A 15390-nucleotide genomic window follows, 5' to 3' on the forward strand; every position below is an offset into this window, starting at 1 on the left:
TCACACTAATTCTCTTTTGGATCTGCATAGAGGCTTTCCAGCTGCTCTGCCCTTGGTGGAAGGGAAAGATAATAATAATAAAAACAGTATTATTATTAAGGATATTAATATTTGTGTTAAGTGCTTACTATGTGCCAAGCACTGTACTAAGCTCTGGGGTAGATGCAAGACAATCAGGCACAGTCTCTGTCCCTCATGGGGTTCGCTATTTAAGGGGGAGGGAGATCGGGTATTTAATGCCCATATTACAGATAGAAGAAACTGCAGAACAGAGAAGTTAAGTGATGTACCCCAGATAACACAGCAGGCAAGTGGCAGAGTGAGGATTAGAACCCACATCTCTTACTCCCAAGCTTATGCTCTTTCCGCTAGACCATCCTGCTTCCTTACAGTAACGTGGCCTAGTGGATAGAGCAGGGGCCTGGAAATCCGAAAGATCTGGGTTCCAATCCTGATTCTACCCCGTGTCTACTGTGTAAGCTTAGGCCAGTCACTTCACTTCTCTGTGCCTCAATTTCCTCCTTCGTAAAATGGGGATTAAGACTGTGAGCCCCACGTGGGACATGGACTGCGTTCAAACTGATTAGCTTGTGTCTACCCCATTGCTTAGTACAATGCCGGGCACATAATGAGCTCTTAATAATAATAATAATAATAATGATGGCATTTGTTAAGCGCTTACTATGTGCAAAGCACTGTTCTAACAAATGTCGTAGAAAACAAAAGAAAAACAGAAAACTTTCTCACGATGACATTCCTCAAGCTACACTGCTGCTGTTGCTGCCATCCCCCTCATCACTGCCAAGAGAAGTCTGTGAAAGTCCCTATGGATAGATGGGGGTGGTTTGGGCCATGACACAGCTGTGCTGTTGGATATTTATTCTGAACTTTACACTTACTCATTTTAGGGAGCTCATCCTCTCCCACGGCTTCAACTACCATCCTAAACTGGTGCCACTCAGGTCTACCTCACTAATCCTGACCTCTCTCTCCTTTTCTGCAATCTCACCTTGAAACCTGCCTCTAAAACATCCCTCCCTGAGTTTTCTTCGAGCTCACTATGTCCAAAACTGAGCTCCTCATATTTCCACCCACAAATCCTCTCCTCCCCTAACTTTCCCTTCACAATGGACACCTCTTCCATCCTCCCCATCTCACAAACCTATTGCCCTAACATTATCCTTGACTCTGTCCCTCCCTCCGCACTCCTTATTCAAACTCACAAAATCTTGTCTGTGCTTTATCTAGAACAGTCCGAGGATCTGCCTCTTGGCCTCCATCCGAACAGTCACTACGCTGGTTCAGGCAATTGCAATATCCTGTCCTGCTTCAGCCTTCTTGTTGATCTTCTTAGTAATAATAAAAATAATAATGATAATTATGGTATTTAAGTGCTTACTATGTGCCAGGCACTGTGCTAAGCAAATTGGGTGGACACAATCCCTGTCCCTCATTGGGCTCAAAGTCTCAATCCCCATTTTGCAGATGAGGTAACTGAGGCACAGAGAAGTGAAATGACTTGCTCAAGGTCACACAGCAGAGAAGTGGCAGAGCCGAGATAAGAACGCATGACCTTCTGACGGCCAAGCCTGTGCTCTATCCACTATGCCATGCTGCTTGCCTCCAGTCTCTCTCTCTCTCTCTCTTTTTCTCCCTCTCTCCCTCTCCCACCCCACCCCCTCCAATTCTTACTTCATTTTTCTGCCTGTGTCATCTCTCTAAAATATTACTCCTCTCCCAATGGCTTCCCATTCCTCTCTGCATCAAGCAGAAATCCCCGGTCATTGACCTTAAGGCAGTCAATCAACTCTCTTTCCCATCCTACTTATCCATTCCCTTCACCACCACCCCCCCAGCTCTTTCTCCTCATTCCTTTCAAGCTAACCTACTCAATCAATCAATCAACCATCATCATCATCATCATCATAATCATCAATCGTATTTATTAAGCGCTTACTATGTGCAGAGCACTGTACTAAGCGCTTGGGAAGTACAAGTTGGCAACTTATAGAGACAGTCCCTACCCAACAGTGGGCTCACAGTCTAACAGGGGGAGACAGAGAACAAACCAAACATACTAACAAAATAAAATAAATAGAATAGATATGTACAAACAAAATAAATAAATAAATAGAGTAATAAATATGTACAAACATATATACATATATCAATCAATCAATCAATCGGATTTATGGAGCGCTTACTGTGTGCAGAGAACTGTACTAAGCGCTTGGGGAGTACACATAGAGACAGTCCCTACCCAACAGCGGGCTCACAGTGTAGAAGGGGGAGACAGAGAACAAAACCAAACATACTAACAAAATAGAATAGATATGTACAAGTCAGATAAATAAATAAATAGAGTAATAAATACGTACAAACATATATACATATATTCAGGTATTGTGGGCAAGGGAAGGAGGTAAGATGAGGGGGATGGAGAGGGGGACGAGGGGGAGAGGAAGGAAGGGGCTCAGTCTGGAAAGTCTCAATCTTTTTCATTCACCCTCCTTTAGCGTCTTTAACTCTCTCCCGCAAGAAACCGGATTCCAACTCTCACTCTAGAGTAATTCTAGTCTATTTACCCAAACGCCGGGAACAATGCTTTGCACAAAGTTGGTGCTCAATCAATGCTACTGATCCAAGGGAGAAATACTCTGGCGCTTACACAGAGGAGACAGCCTTGGAACAGAGCGTGGCTGTTGAGGCTGCCAGAGCAGAAGTGTCCGGTGAGTGTCCTGCTTGATGTTTTCATGGGTCACTCGTCCAGTCCTGGTCACTCATCCAGTCCTGGGCAGCCTTTGGCAGTGGGATGGGCACTGGGAGGGTGGAGAGTGGGGAGTATCGGCAGGCACTGCCCAGGGCATAGCCATAGTGACACCAGTGCTGGCAGGGCTGGGTTGGTGTTCCCTCCCTCACCCCCAACACCCCCCATCACAGGGTGAACCAGTTTCCCCGGCTCTACCACACCGGTCAAAACCAACAGTTGCCAAGCTGTGAGCTCAGGATAATGGACACAGGGAATTCCATACAGGCGGAGGACCCCCCCCCCACTCCAACTTGTGCCAGGAAATGCCTCCTGAACATGCGAACGAGACAATACCTGAGCCTCTTCCCTCCCCCAGCCCCCTGTGCACTGGGGGTCCCCCAACTCCTGCTCCTCCCACTTCATTCATTCAATCGAATTTATTGAGCGCTTACTGTGTGCGGAGCACTGTACTAAGCGCTTGGGAGGTACAAGTTGGCAACGTATAGAGACGGTCCCTACCCGACAGCGGGCTCACAGTCTAGACGGGGGAGACAGACAACAAAACGTATTAACAAAATAAAATAAATAGAATAAATATGTGCAAATAAAATAAATAGAGTAATAAATACGTACAAACATATATACAGGTGCTGTGGGGAGGGGAAGGAGGTAAGGCGGGGAACGCAGAGAGTTACCGCGGGTCCCACAGAACCCTCAAGTCAGCATCGTGTTGCCAATTTGTACTTCCCAAGCACTTAGTACAGCGCTCCGCACACAGTAAGTGCTCAATAAATACGATTGATGATGATGATCGTGTGCTAGGTAGAACCCAGGCCTTGGTTTCAGAAGGATCTGGGTTCAAATGCCGGCTGCGCCACTAGTCTGCTTGGGCAAGTCACTTCACTTCTCGGCGCCTCAATTACTTTATCGGTAAAATGGAGATTAAGACCTTGAGCTCCATGAGGGACAGGGACTGTGTCCGACCTGATTACGTTGTATCTACCTCAATGCTTAGAATGGTGCCTGGCACATAGTAAGTGCTTAACAAATACCATTAAGAAAAAAAAAAACCCAAAAAACAGGCGGTGGACAGGACAGACAGCAGAAACTCCTCACCCTGGGCTTCAAGGCTGTCCATCACCTCGCCCCCTCCTACCTCACCTCCCTTCTGTCCTTCTCCAGCCCAGCCCGCACTCTCCGTTCCTCCGCCGCTAATCTCCTCACCGTACCTCGTTCTCGCCTGTCCCACCATCGACCCCCGGCCCCCGTCCTCCCCCGGGCCTGGAATGCCCTCCCTCTGCCCATCCGCCAAGCTAGCTCTCTTCCTCCCTTCAAGGCCCTGCTGAGAGCTCACCTCCTCCAGGAGGCCTTCCCAGACTGAGCCCCTTCCTTCCTCTCCCCCTCGTCCCCCTCTCCATCCCCCCCATCTTACCTCCTTCCCTTCCCCACAGCACCTGTATATATGTATATATGTTTGTACAGATTTATTACTCTATTTATTTATTTTATTTGTACATATCTATTCTATTTATTTTATTTTGTTAGCATGTTTGGTTTTGTTCTCTGTCTCCCCCTTTTAGACTGTGAGCCCACTGTTGGGTAGGGACTGTCTCTATATGTTGCCAATTTGTACTTCCCAAGCGCTTAGTACAGTGCTCTGCACATAGTAAGCGCTCAATAAATGCGATTGATGATGATGATGATGATGACAGACGGTCTCCTGGCCTTCGTTGCCTTGTTGAGTCCTCACGGATACCTGAGGCCGCAGCTTCTTTCTGGTGTCTCTGCCACCATCTGGGATGGGACTTGATGAAGACAAAAGAGAGGGAGAGCACTGGGGAACAGATCCAACTGTGCACGCAGCTTCAGCTGTAGCTTCAGGGTGGAGGTTGTAAGAGGAAGGAGAGGTGAAGCGCAATCCGATGGTATCAGATGCAGTGAGATATAATGGCATCACATCGCGTTCCGGGCAGGGGCGGGGGGCACTAATTTTAATAGCTGAGCTCCCAGGAGGTAAGTCAGTCCTGCCGACAAGAGGGGCTCGGTTGTAATAAATGAGCAAACCTGTTTGGAATGCTTCCAAGGACAGTCCCAGAGCTCATTCCTCTCCATCCAATGATCCGCAGTTTTCTTTGTTTCCAAAAGGCCGCCGAGTCCCCCAAGACTCCTGGCAACTGAGGCCTGGTGCTTTATCTTTGGGAATGGCTGAACTTGAGAGGAAGAGCAAACAAATAACAGGAAACAGCAGCCTTTCCTCATGGGCACGTAAATGATATGCGTTGGCGCTCGGCCACCCGGGGCTCCCCGTTTCTGTTTTCGATTTGGATGGGGCGGCTCCGTTTTTTGTTTGCATCTCGTGTTCCACTCCTGGTCAGCAAACATTTCCTGTACGTGGAGGGTAAATACTCCATTCCGCTTTTGACTGTGAGAGGCAACTTGGCATCCCAGTTAATTTATGGCAAGCTGCCAGGAGGCTTGGGGAACGGAGGGGACGGGTATTAAGAAGCGGAAGACACTCCCCTCGTAGAGCACGTCACACAAAGCGGGGAGTGCGGTGATGACTTAAGAATTGTGAGCCCTATGTGGGACAGGGACTGTGTCTAAACTTGTACTTCCCGAGCGCTTAGTACAGTGCTCTGCACACAGTAAGCGCTCAATAAATACGATTGATGATGATGATTAGCTTGTATCTAATCCAGCACTTAGTAACAGTGCTTGGTACATAGTAAGCACTTAACAAATACCATAAAAACCCCCTCAGACAGTGACTCCCAGCATCAAGAAATGGCCTCCTTATTGAGCCTAGAAAAACAACCGTCCCTAGCAAGGGAATCTGCCGAAGGATGGAACTAGTGAAGCCCTGCTTTACGATTCCCCAGTGAACTAGGGGTTTGATCTTGATGTCCAGTACGCGCCAACAAGGAGTTTATTTTATCCTGCTTGGCTTATTTAGCCGATTTTTTTTTAAGAAGAACAAACTCTCTGGGTGGCAAGTTTCTGACGAAGAACCTGGCTCCGCTGTTGAAACGAGGATGTCAACCTCCTCCGTAAAAAATGTGCTGGCACGCCCCGCTTATTTTCCTGACTCTTTAACTCTTTTACTGACCAAATTGCAATCACTCAACAAAACCAATAAATCCATATTACAAGAAGCGCATTTAAAACACATTGGCCAAGAGCAAAGTCCTTATGGAGGGAAAGACTTAATTCAAGTGTCTCAGACCCATTGGCAATGGTCTTCCAAAAAAACTGTCCCGTACTTTGTTGTTTCTTAACAGCACTGCTGTTGCCAGTCCAAACTAAGCAGCCTGGGGAATCCGGTACGTTTTGTGGTCACTTTTCCAGATGAGCTGAAGTATTTTGGGTTCAATCTGTGCAGGTCTAGAATTTTCCCCGGGTGGTTAGACCCCAGTGTGCGCTCACCGATTTGGCCCGGCGTTATCCCAGTGAGGAGCTGCTGTCTTGGGATAGCTGTGCCACTACCAGAAGAAAGAACTACCCCAGCAAGTGGCTGATATCTCCCTGCAAATGTTGGTTTAGTGTTGGCTTAGAAGTTCCCCTGGCTGATTTAGGTTCCAAGAGGAAAAATAATTAGCCAAAATTCGCCCGGCTGGTCATTGTGTCTCTGCTGAATTTATGAGGGGCAGTCATGTCAAAAAGTCTTCCATGCTTAGCGTACTTTAGGAAGCAGAATGGTCTAGTGGAAAGACCACATGCCTGGGAGTCAGGCAACCTATATGTTGCCAACTTGCACTTCCTAAGTGCTTAGTACAGTGCTCTGCACATAGTAAGCGCTCAATAAATACGATTGAACGAACCTGGGCTCTAATCCAGGGAGTCAGGTCTTTGTGACGGAGTCTCCAGTCATGATCACCGGATGAGCCCCTGTGATAATAATAATGATGATGGTATTTGTTAAGCCCTTACTATGTGCAGAGCACTGTTCTAAGCGCCGGGGAGGTTACAAGGTGATCAGGTTGTCCCACTGGGGGCTCACAGTTTTCATCCCCATTTTACAGATGAGGTAACAGGCACAGAGAAGTGAAGTGACTTGCCCAAAGTCACACAGCTGACAGTTGGCGGAGCCGGGATTTGAACCCGTGACCCGTGACTCCAAAGCCCGGGCTCTTTCCACTGAGCCACGCTGCTTCTCCAGTGATGAGATGTGATGTGATGAGACTTCAGGACTGAGAATTGGCACTGAAGAATTGATTATAGTACTAGTGTCTCATGTAGAGTCACTCACACTCTCTCATCCGTGTTGCTATGTTCTTACTGTGAGCCCACTCTTCTAGACTGTGAGCCCGCTGTTGGGTAGGGACTGTCTCTATATGTTGCCAACTTGTACTTCCCAAGCGCTTAGTACAGTGCTCTGCACACGGTAAGCGCTCAATAAATGCGATTGATTGATTACTGGGGCAGTGAGTCAGTTAGTGAGCGGGGCTCAAGCAGATTGGGAAACACCATAGCCTAGTGGATAGAGCACGGGCCCGGAAATCAGAAAGACCCGGGTTCTAATCCTGGCTCTGACACGTGTCTGCTGTGTGACCGTGGGCAAGTCACTTCACTTCTCTGTGCCTCAGTTTCATCATCTGTAAAACGGGGATTCAATGCCTGTCCTTCCCCCGGCTTAGACTGTGAGCCCCATATGGAGCCTGATGATCTTGCATCTATCCCAGCACTTAGTACAGTGCTTGGCACATACTAAGCACTTAACAGATACCACAATTAGTATTCTTATTATTCCCTGGGCCTCAGTTTCCTCATCTGGAAAACGGGGATTCAACATCTATTTTCCCTCTCCCCCTTAGACTGTGGGCCCCATGTGGGGCATGGACTGTGTCCAGCCTGATTGTCTTGTATCTACCCCACTTAGTACAGTGCATGACACATAGTAAGTGCTTAACAAATACCATTGAAAAAACAAACAAAAAAAAAAGGGAAAACTACACCAGCACTTAGTACAGTGCTTGGTACATAATAAGTGCTTAACAAATACCATAATTATTATCATTTGTTTTTGTGCTAAGTGCTTGGGAGGGTACTCTTCAAATGCCGTCGAGTCGTTTCCAACCCATATTGACTCCACGGACACTCCCTCTCCAGAACGACCCATCTTCTGCCATGAAGTCATTCCGGAATGTGTATTCATGGAGTTTTTTTGGTAAAGATATTCATTCAATCATTCATTCAATCATATCTATTAAGCGCTTACCGTGTGCAGAGGCACTGCACTGAACGCTTGGGAAGTACAGGTCGGCAACGTATAGAGACGGTCCCTACCCAACAACAGGCTCGCAGTCTGGTTTGCCATTGCCTTCTTCCGTGCAGTAAAAACTTGAGTCTTTGATCATGTAAGTGCTTAACAAATACCACCATTATTATTATTACTTGATCGTCCACCTTTGACCCTTTCCCATGCAGCCGCCGCCCTGCTCAGGTGAATCAACTTTGATGCTTCGGCTTAGACCTTTCCATTATAGGTGACCCTACATGGCGTAGCTCTAAGCTTCGTCACTGTACGCAAACTCTCCTGCCATGATAAGGTGTCGATTCGTAGGAGAACAGGGGAGCAAAAGTCACCGTCATTGCCCTCAGGAGGATTCCACTGAGGAATTTTCTCTGCCTTGGGCCGCAGACCGAACCCAGATCATCCTACGTGTCAGGATACATCCCCCGTGGGCCGCTCCAGATGAAACGTTTCATGATAAATGCGGCTGTAGACACCACTATCATTCCCTCTCTCCAGGAAACCCTGAACCCGAAGCCGGAGGGAACCTGGGGCGGGGGTGATTATATTTCCTCGTGCCTTACTCTTTCAGACTGCTGTCTGCATGTGATACTCGTAGGCCTCCCCGGAGGCCTTTGACACCGTAGCTGAGCTGGACGCCGGCAGTGACCCAAGCAGCGCAGCCGCCCTAGAATGTGGATCAAAATCATCATCATCATCATCAATCGTATTTATTGAGCGCTTACTATGTGCAGGGCACTGTACTAAGCGCTTGGGAAGTACAAATTGGCAACATATGGAGACAGTCCCTACCCAACAGTGGGCTCGCAGTCTAAAAGGGGGATGAAACTGAGCCCTGCGTGGGACAGACTGGATCTGATCTGATTAGCTTCTATCTGCACCATGGCTTAGCACAGTGCTTGAGCAGCACGTCTTACTGAAAAGTGCATGGATTTGCGAGTAAGAGGGTGTGGGCTCTAATCTCAGATCTGCCACTTCTCTGCTGTGTGACATTGGGCAATACACTTCTCTGTGCCTGCTACCTCAACTGTAAAAGGGGATTAAGACTGAACCCCATGGGGAAAACCCGATTACCCTGTATCTTAGTACAGTGCTCTACACAAAGTAAATGCTCAATAAGTACGATTGAATAAATTAATCTAACCCAGGGCTTGTCACATTATAAGCACTTAATACCATTATCACTAATCAATAGCTTAGCAAATACAGAAAAATATCCAGGTCTGTATATTGTGCACTCACATGATTAGTTGAGATTAAAGCAGGTGAATTGCTCTGATGCCCATGATCGTGCAGGGATGCTGTAGCCATACTGGCCCCCATGGGGAGAAAATCCCAAGATTACAGCACGATCACACAGCGGGCTGCGTCAGAATCGGAGGGGCCGAGGCTGATTCTTTCCCCGCCACCGATCAAGGAAAGCGGGGCTGGATTTGGGCCCGACGTGGTTCGGCCAATTCCAAGCGGCCGAGCTCGAGGGACCGACGAGGTACGTGGTTATGAGCTGAGCTCCTCTGAAACGCTCTCGATTCAAAAGACGCAATTAGAGCGTTGTCGAAAGTCCGATTCACTCGTGCAGGGAGTCTCCTCTGCTGACGAGAGGCCCCCTCGGAAGGATGTGGCGCAGTAAGACTCGCTGGTGACTATGAGGTGCTTCTCAAAACCACAAAATGCTATGGGTGGAGAATGGGATTTGGCTCTGTGCGAGCTACGCACAAAATGGTGACACAGAGCAGAAGGTTGTTGTTGAATTCTTCCTTTTTTTACGGTATTTCATCCAATTGTGTTTACTGAGTGCTTACTGTGTGCGGAACACTGTCCTAAGTGCTTGGGAAAGTACACTATAACAGTAGACACAATTTTTATGGCATTTATTAAGCACTTGCTATGCGCTGTTCTAAGCGCTGGGGAGGTTACGAGGTGATCAGGTTGTCTCACAGGGGCTCACAGTCTTAATCCCCATTTTGCAGGTGAGGTAGCTGAGGCACAGAGAAGTTAAGTGACCTGCTCAAAGTCACACAGCTGACAATTGGTGGAGCCGGGGTTTGAACCCATGACCTCTGATTCCAAAGCCCGTGCTCTTTCCACTGAGCCACGCTGCTTCTCTAAAATATTCCCTGCCCACAATGAGCTATGCACTTAGTAGGTGGCAGGCACTGTATTAAGCGCTGGGGTAGATCCAAGGTAATCAGGTTGGACACAACCCCCGCCCCAAAAAGCAGCAGCGCGGCTCAGTGGGAAAGAGCCCGGGCTTTGGAGTCACAGGTCATGGGTTCAAATCCCGGCCCCGCCACTTGTCAGCTGTGTGACTTTGGGCAAGTCACTTCACTTCTCTGGGCCTCAGTTCCCTCATCTGGAAAATGGGGGTGAAGACTGTGAGCCCCACGTGGGACAACCTCATCATCATCAATCGTATTTATTGAGCGCTTACTATGTGCAGAGCACCGTACTAAGCGCTTGGGAAGTACAAATTGGCAACATATAGAGACAGTCCCTACCCAACAGCGGGCTCACAGTCTAAACCTCATCACCTTGTATCCCCCCAGCGCTTAGAACAGCGCTTTGCACGTAGTAAGCGCTTAATAAATGCCGTCATCATCAAAAAGCGCTCGCGGTCTTCATCCCCATTTTACAGATGAGGCAACCGAGGCCCAGAGAGGTTAAGTGGCTTGCCCAGGGTCGCCCTGCGGGCAGTTGGTGGAGCCGGGATTAAAATACAGGTCCTCTGACTTCCATGGCCGAGGAGAGAATTAAGGAAGCCACGTCGAGGCAGTTTGCCTTTTAGGAAAGTTTCGGGTCAATTGTAATTCTGGTGTGGCATAAATCCTCAGACACCAATTAAAAATATGGGGCAACTGATCTCTGGGGGCCCACGTTCAGGGACCGTAGGTCAAATGCCTCCTGCCCCAGCTGTTGCAGGAAAACCGGTAAGAAGAAAGGAGCAATGCAGCAGCATCATCTGTAAATATGTATATATGTTTGTACATATTTATTACTCTATTTATTTATTTTACATGTACATATCTATCCTATTTATTTTATTTTGTTAGTATGTTTGGTTTCGTTCTCTGTCTCCCCCTTTTCGACTGTGAGCCCACTGTTGGGTAGGGACCGTCTCTATACGTTGCCAATTCGTCCTTCCCAAGCGCTTAGTACAGTGCTCTGCACATAGTAAGCGCTCAATAAATACGATTGGTGATGATGATCACCCGTTGCCATGCTCAGTGCTGCTGCTGCTGCTGCTGCTGTAGAGCTGGAAGCCTTGGGGAGTGGCGCGGCTCGGTGGAAAGAGCCCGGGCTTTGGAGTCGGAGGTCAGGGGTTCAAATCCCGGCTCTGCCCATCGTCAGCCGGGTGACTTTGGGCGAGTCACTTCACTTCTCTGGGCCTCAGTTACCTCATCTGTAAAATGGGGATGAAGACTGTGAGCCCCCCCGTGGGACAATTGGATCTCCTTGTAACCTCCCCAGCGCTTAGAACAGTGCTTTGCAAGTAGTAAGCGCTTAATAAATGCCATTATTATTATTATTATTCAGAGAGAAAGCCTCCTGGCAAGTTCGCAGCAAGTGTGACCTACTGGATAGAGTCAGCGTCTGGGAGTCAGAAGGACCTGGGTGCTAGTCCCGGCTTCGTCACTTTTTAGACTGTGAGCCCACTGTTGGGTAGGGACCGTCTCTATATGTTGCCAACTTGTACTTCCCAAGCGCTTAGTACAGTGCTCTGCACACAGTAAGCGCCCAATAAATACGATTGATTGATTGATTGTCTGCTCTGTGACCTTGGGCAAGGCACTTAACTTCTCTGTGCCTCAGATACCTCATCTACAAAATGGGGATTAAGACTGTGAGCCCCATGAGGAACAATAATAATAATAAAAATGATGGCATTTATTAAGCGCTTACTATGTGCAAAGCACTGTTGTAAGCGCTGGGGAGGTGATCAGGTTGTCCCACAGGGGGGCTCACAGTCTTAATCCCCATTTTACAGATGAGGGAACTGAGGCCCAGAGGAGTTAAGTGACCTGCCCAAAGTCACACAGCCGACAATTGGCAGAGCCGGGGGCTCAGTGGAAAGAGCCTGGGCTTTGGAGTCAGAGGTCATGGGTTCAAATCCCGGCTCCACCAATTGTTAGCTGCGTGACTTTGGGCAAGTCACTTCACTTCTCTGGGCCTCAGTGACCTCATCTGTCATCATCATCAATCCCATTTATTGAGCGCTTACTGTGTGCAGGGCACTGTACTAAGCGCTTGGGAAGTACAAGTTGGCAACATATAGAGACAGTCCCTACCCCACAGTGGGCTCACAGTCTAAAAGTCTGTAAAATGGGGATTAAGACTGTGAACCCCACGTGGGACAACCTTGTATCCCCCCAGCGCTTAGAACAGTGCTTTGCACATAGTAAGCGCTTAACAACTACCATTATTATTATTATTATTTGAACCCATGACCTCTGACTCCAAAGCCCGTGCTCTTTTCCACTGAGCCACGCTGCTTCCGTGTCCAACCCGATTAGCTTGTATCTACCCCAGTGCTTAGAGCAGTGCTTGGCACATAGTCGGTGCAGAACAAAATACCATGTAAAAAAACTGGGAGAAGTAGCAGCAGCAGCAGGGATGGCAGCAATGGATGTGGCAGTGAGGTTGGCGGTAACCATCATCAATCGCATTTATTGAGCGCTTACTATGTGCAGAGCACTGTACTAAGCGCTTGGGAAGTACGGTAATGGAAACTGCTTCCTCCTGGAAGTGGTTTCCCTCCCATTATCGGCCACTCTGCAGCCTCTCTCTCTCCCCCACTGTGAGCTGCAAGAGCTGAATCTATAACCATCACCAGAGTGTGGAGAAAGGAGGATTAATAGGGATTTATCAGTGCTTAGAACAGTGCTGTGCACATAGTAAGCGCTTAACAAATGCCATCATTATTATTATCAGGCCTGGGGGGAGAGCCTAGCTGGAGTATGGATGTCCAGTGTTGTGCTGGTGGTCTTACCAGCATAGCCTAGTGGATAGAGCCCAGGCCTGGGAATCAGGAGGACTTGGGTTCTAATCCCTACTCCACCACATCTCCTGTAATAATAATAATAATAATAATAATGATGGCATTTGTTAAGCGCTTACTATGTGCAAAGCACTGTTCGAAGCGCTGGGGAGGGGAAACAAGGTGATGAGGTTGTCCCATGTGGGGCTCACAGGCTTCACCCCCATTTTCCAGATGAGGTAACTGAGGCTCAGAGAAGCCAAGTGACTTACCCAAGGTCACACAGCAGACATGTGGCGGAACCAGGATTCGAACCCCCGGCCCACGTCCTCCCCCGGGCCTGGAATGCCCTCCCTCTGCCCATCCACCAAGCTAGCTCTCTTCCTCCCTTCAAGGCCCTGCTGAGAGCTCACCTCCTCCAGGAGGCCTTCCCACACTGAGCCCCTTCCTTCCTCTCCCCCTCATCCCCCTCTCCATCCCCCCCTTCTTACCTCCTTCCCTTCCCCACAGCACCTGTATATATGTATATATGTTTGTACAGATTTATTACTCTATTTATTTTACTTGTACATATCTATTCTATTTATTTTATTTTGTCAGTATGTTTGGTTTTGTTCTCTGTCTCCCCCTTTTAGACTGTGAGCCCACTGTTGGGTAGGGACTGTCTCTAGATGTTGCCAAGTTGTACTTCCCAAGCGCTTAGTACAGTGCTCTGCACATAGTAAGCGCTCAATAAATACGATTGATGATGATGATGATCTCTGACTCCAAAGCCCGTGCTCTTTCCACTGTCACGCTGCTTCTCCAGTGTGACTTTGGCCAAGTCACGTCACTTCTCTGTGCCTCAGTTACCTCCTTTCTAAAATGGGGATTAAGACTGTGAACCCCATGTGTTGACAGGGACTGTGCCCAACGTGATGAGCTTGTTTCTACCCCAGTGCCTGGCATATAATAAAGTCCTTAACAAATACCATTGTTATTAGAATCATTATTGTATTGCCTTGGCTTTTTACCTCAGTCCCTCAGGGAGTATGAAACCATGAGCTCCATGTAGGGATCTGATCCCATTCTGCCTAAAACCAGTGTTGAAAGTATTTATGTAGTTCGGACGGCCGTGATTGAAAGTAATCATACGTTCTTGAGTTGTTCGTCGTGGTTTTATACGGCTTTAATGAATAAATCTCTGTTCACACCTCATCTCTCAAGACTATAAGCTCATTGTGTACCTGTATATATATGTATATATGTTTGTACATAGTTATTACTCTATTTATTTTACTTGTACATATCTACTCTATTTTATTTTGTTAATATGGTTTGGTTTATTCTCTGTCTCCCCCTTCTACACTGTTGGGTAGGGACTGTCTCTATATGTTGCCAACTTGTACTTCCCAAGCGCCTAGTACAGTGCTCTGCACACAGTAACACACCTCTGTAACTCCAAATCTTGGTTAGATCACAAGTTCAATATTGCCTCCTTTTTGTCCCCATCTCCAATTTGCAGTATGCTCAATGGTGCAACAGATAATCATAACCATAATTAACCGTAATTAACCATAATCAGGAAGTCGGGCAGAGGTGTGATGTGAGGATATACAGATCACACAGTGCGTGACCAACGAGAAATTGAAAACTTTCTACACAAATGTCTGTTTGTTTTAGTAGCATGTGCGTTCATTATGTCTGGTTTTTGGGGGCAAGTTGACGTAAGTATTCGATCGAATGTCGTGTTTTGCTGTTCGGGCTCAGCGTGTCTTTCTGATGTCTTCACTATTGTCTTCTTGCACGGTGTTGAAGCCGTGGCTTAGAAATGTAGCCCCAGGCGGATGGTGTTCAACGAGTTTAGTGTCTGTGCAGGGATTGGGTAGGGGGGAAGCCTTGTGGTTGCTGTGGAGCTCCTGGGAGAGATGGGAAAATTAGTAATAATCAATCAATCGATTGATCGTATTTATTGAGCGCTTACTGTGTGCAGAACACTGGACTAAGCGCTCGGGAAGTACAGGTTGGCAACATATAGAGACAGTCCCTACCCAACAGTGGGCTCGCAGTCTAGAAGGGGGAGACAGAGAACAAAACCAAACATATTAACAAAATAAAATAAACAGAATAGATATGTACAAGTAAAATAAATAAATAAATAGAGTAGTAAATATGTACAAAAATATATACAGGGAAGAGCCCCGGCTTTGGAGTCAGTGGTCAGGGGTTCAAATCCCGGCTCCGCCTCCTGTCAGCTGTGTGACTTTGGGCAAGTCAGTTCACTTCTCTGGGCCTCGTTGGCACGGAACGTCTCCTCGAGGGCGTCCAAGTCATCTTTCAGGGCCACCTGCACCCGCCCCAGGCCGACGCAGGCCACCACGCAAGCGGCCAGGGTGACGAAGGCGCAGAGGGGGTAGCAGAACTTACAGCAGCGGG

The sequence above is a fragment of the Tachyglossus aculeatus genome, chromosome 7, assembly GCF_015852505.1.
Source record: "Tachyglossus aculeatus isolate mTacAcu1 chromosome 7, mTacAcu1.pri, whole genome shotgun sequence".
In the NCBI taxonomy this organism is placed as follows: domain Eukaryota; kingdom Metazoa; phylum Chordata; class Mammalia; order Monotremata; family Tachyglossidae; genus Tachyglossus; species Tachyglossus aculeatus.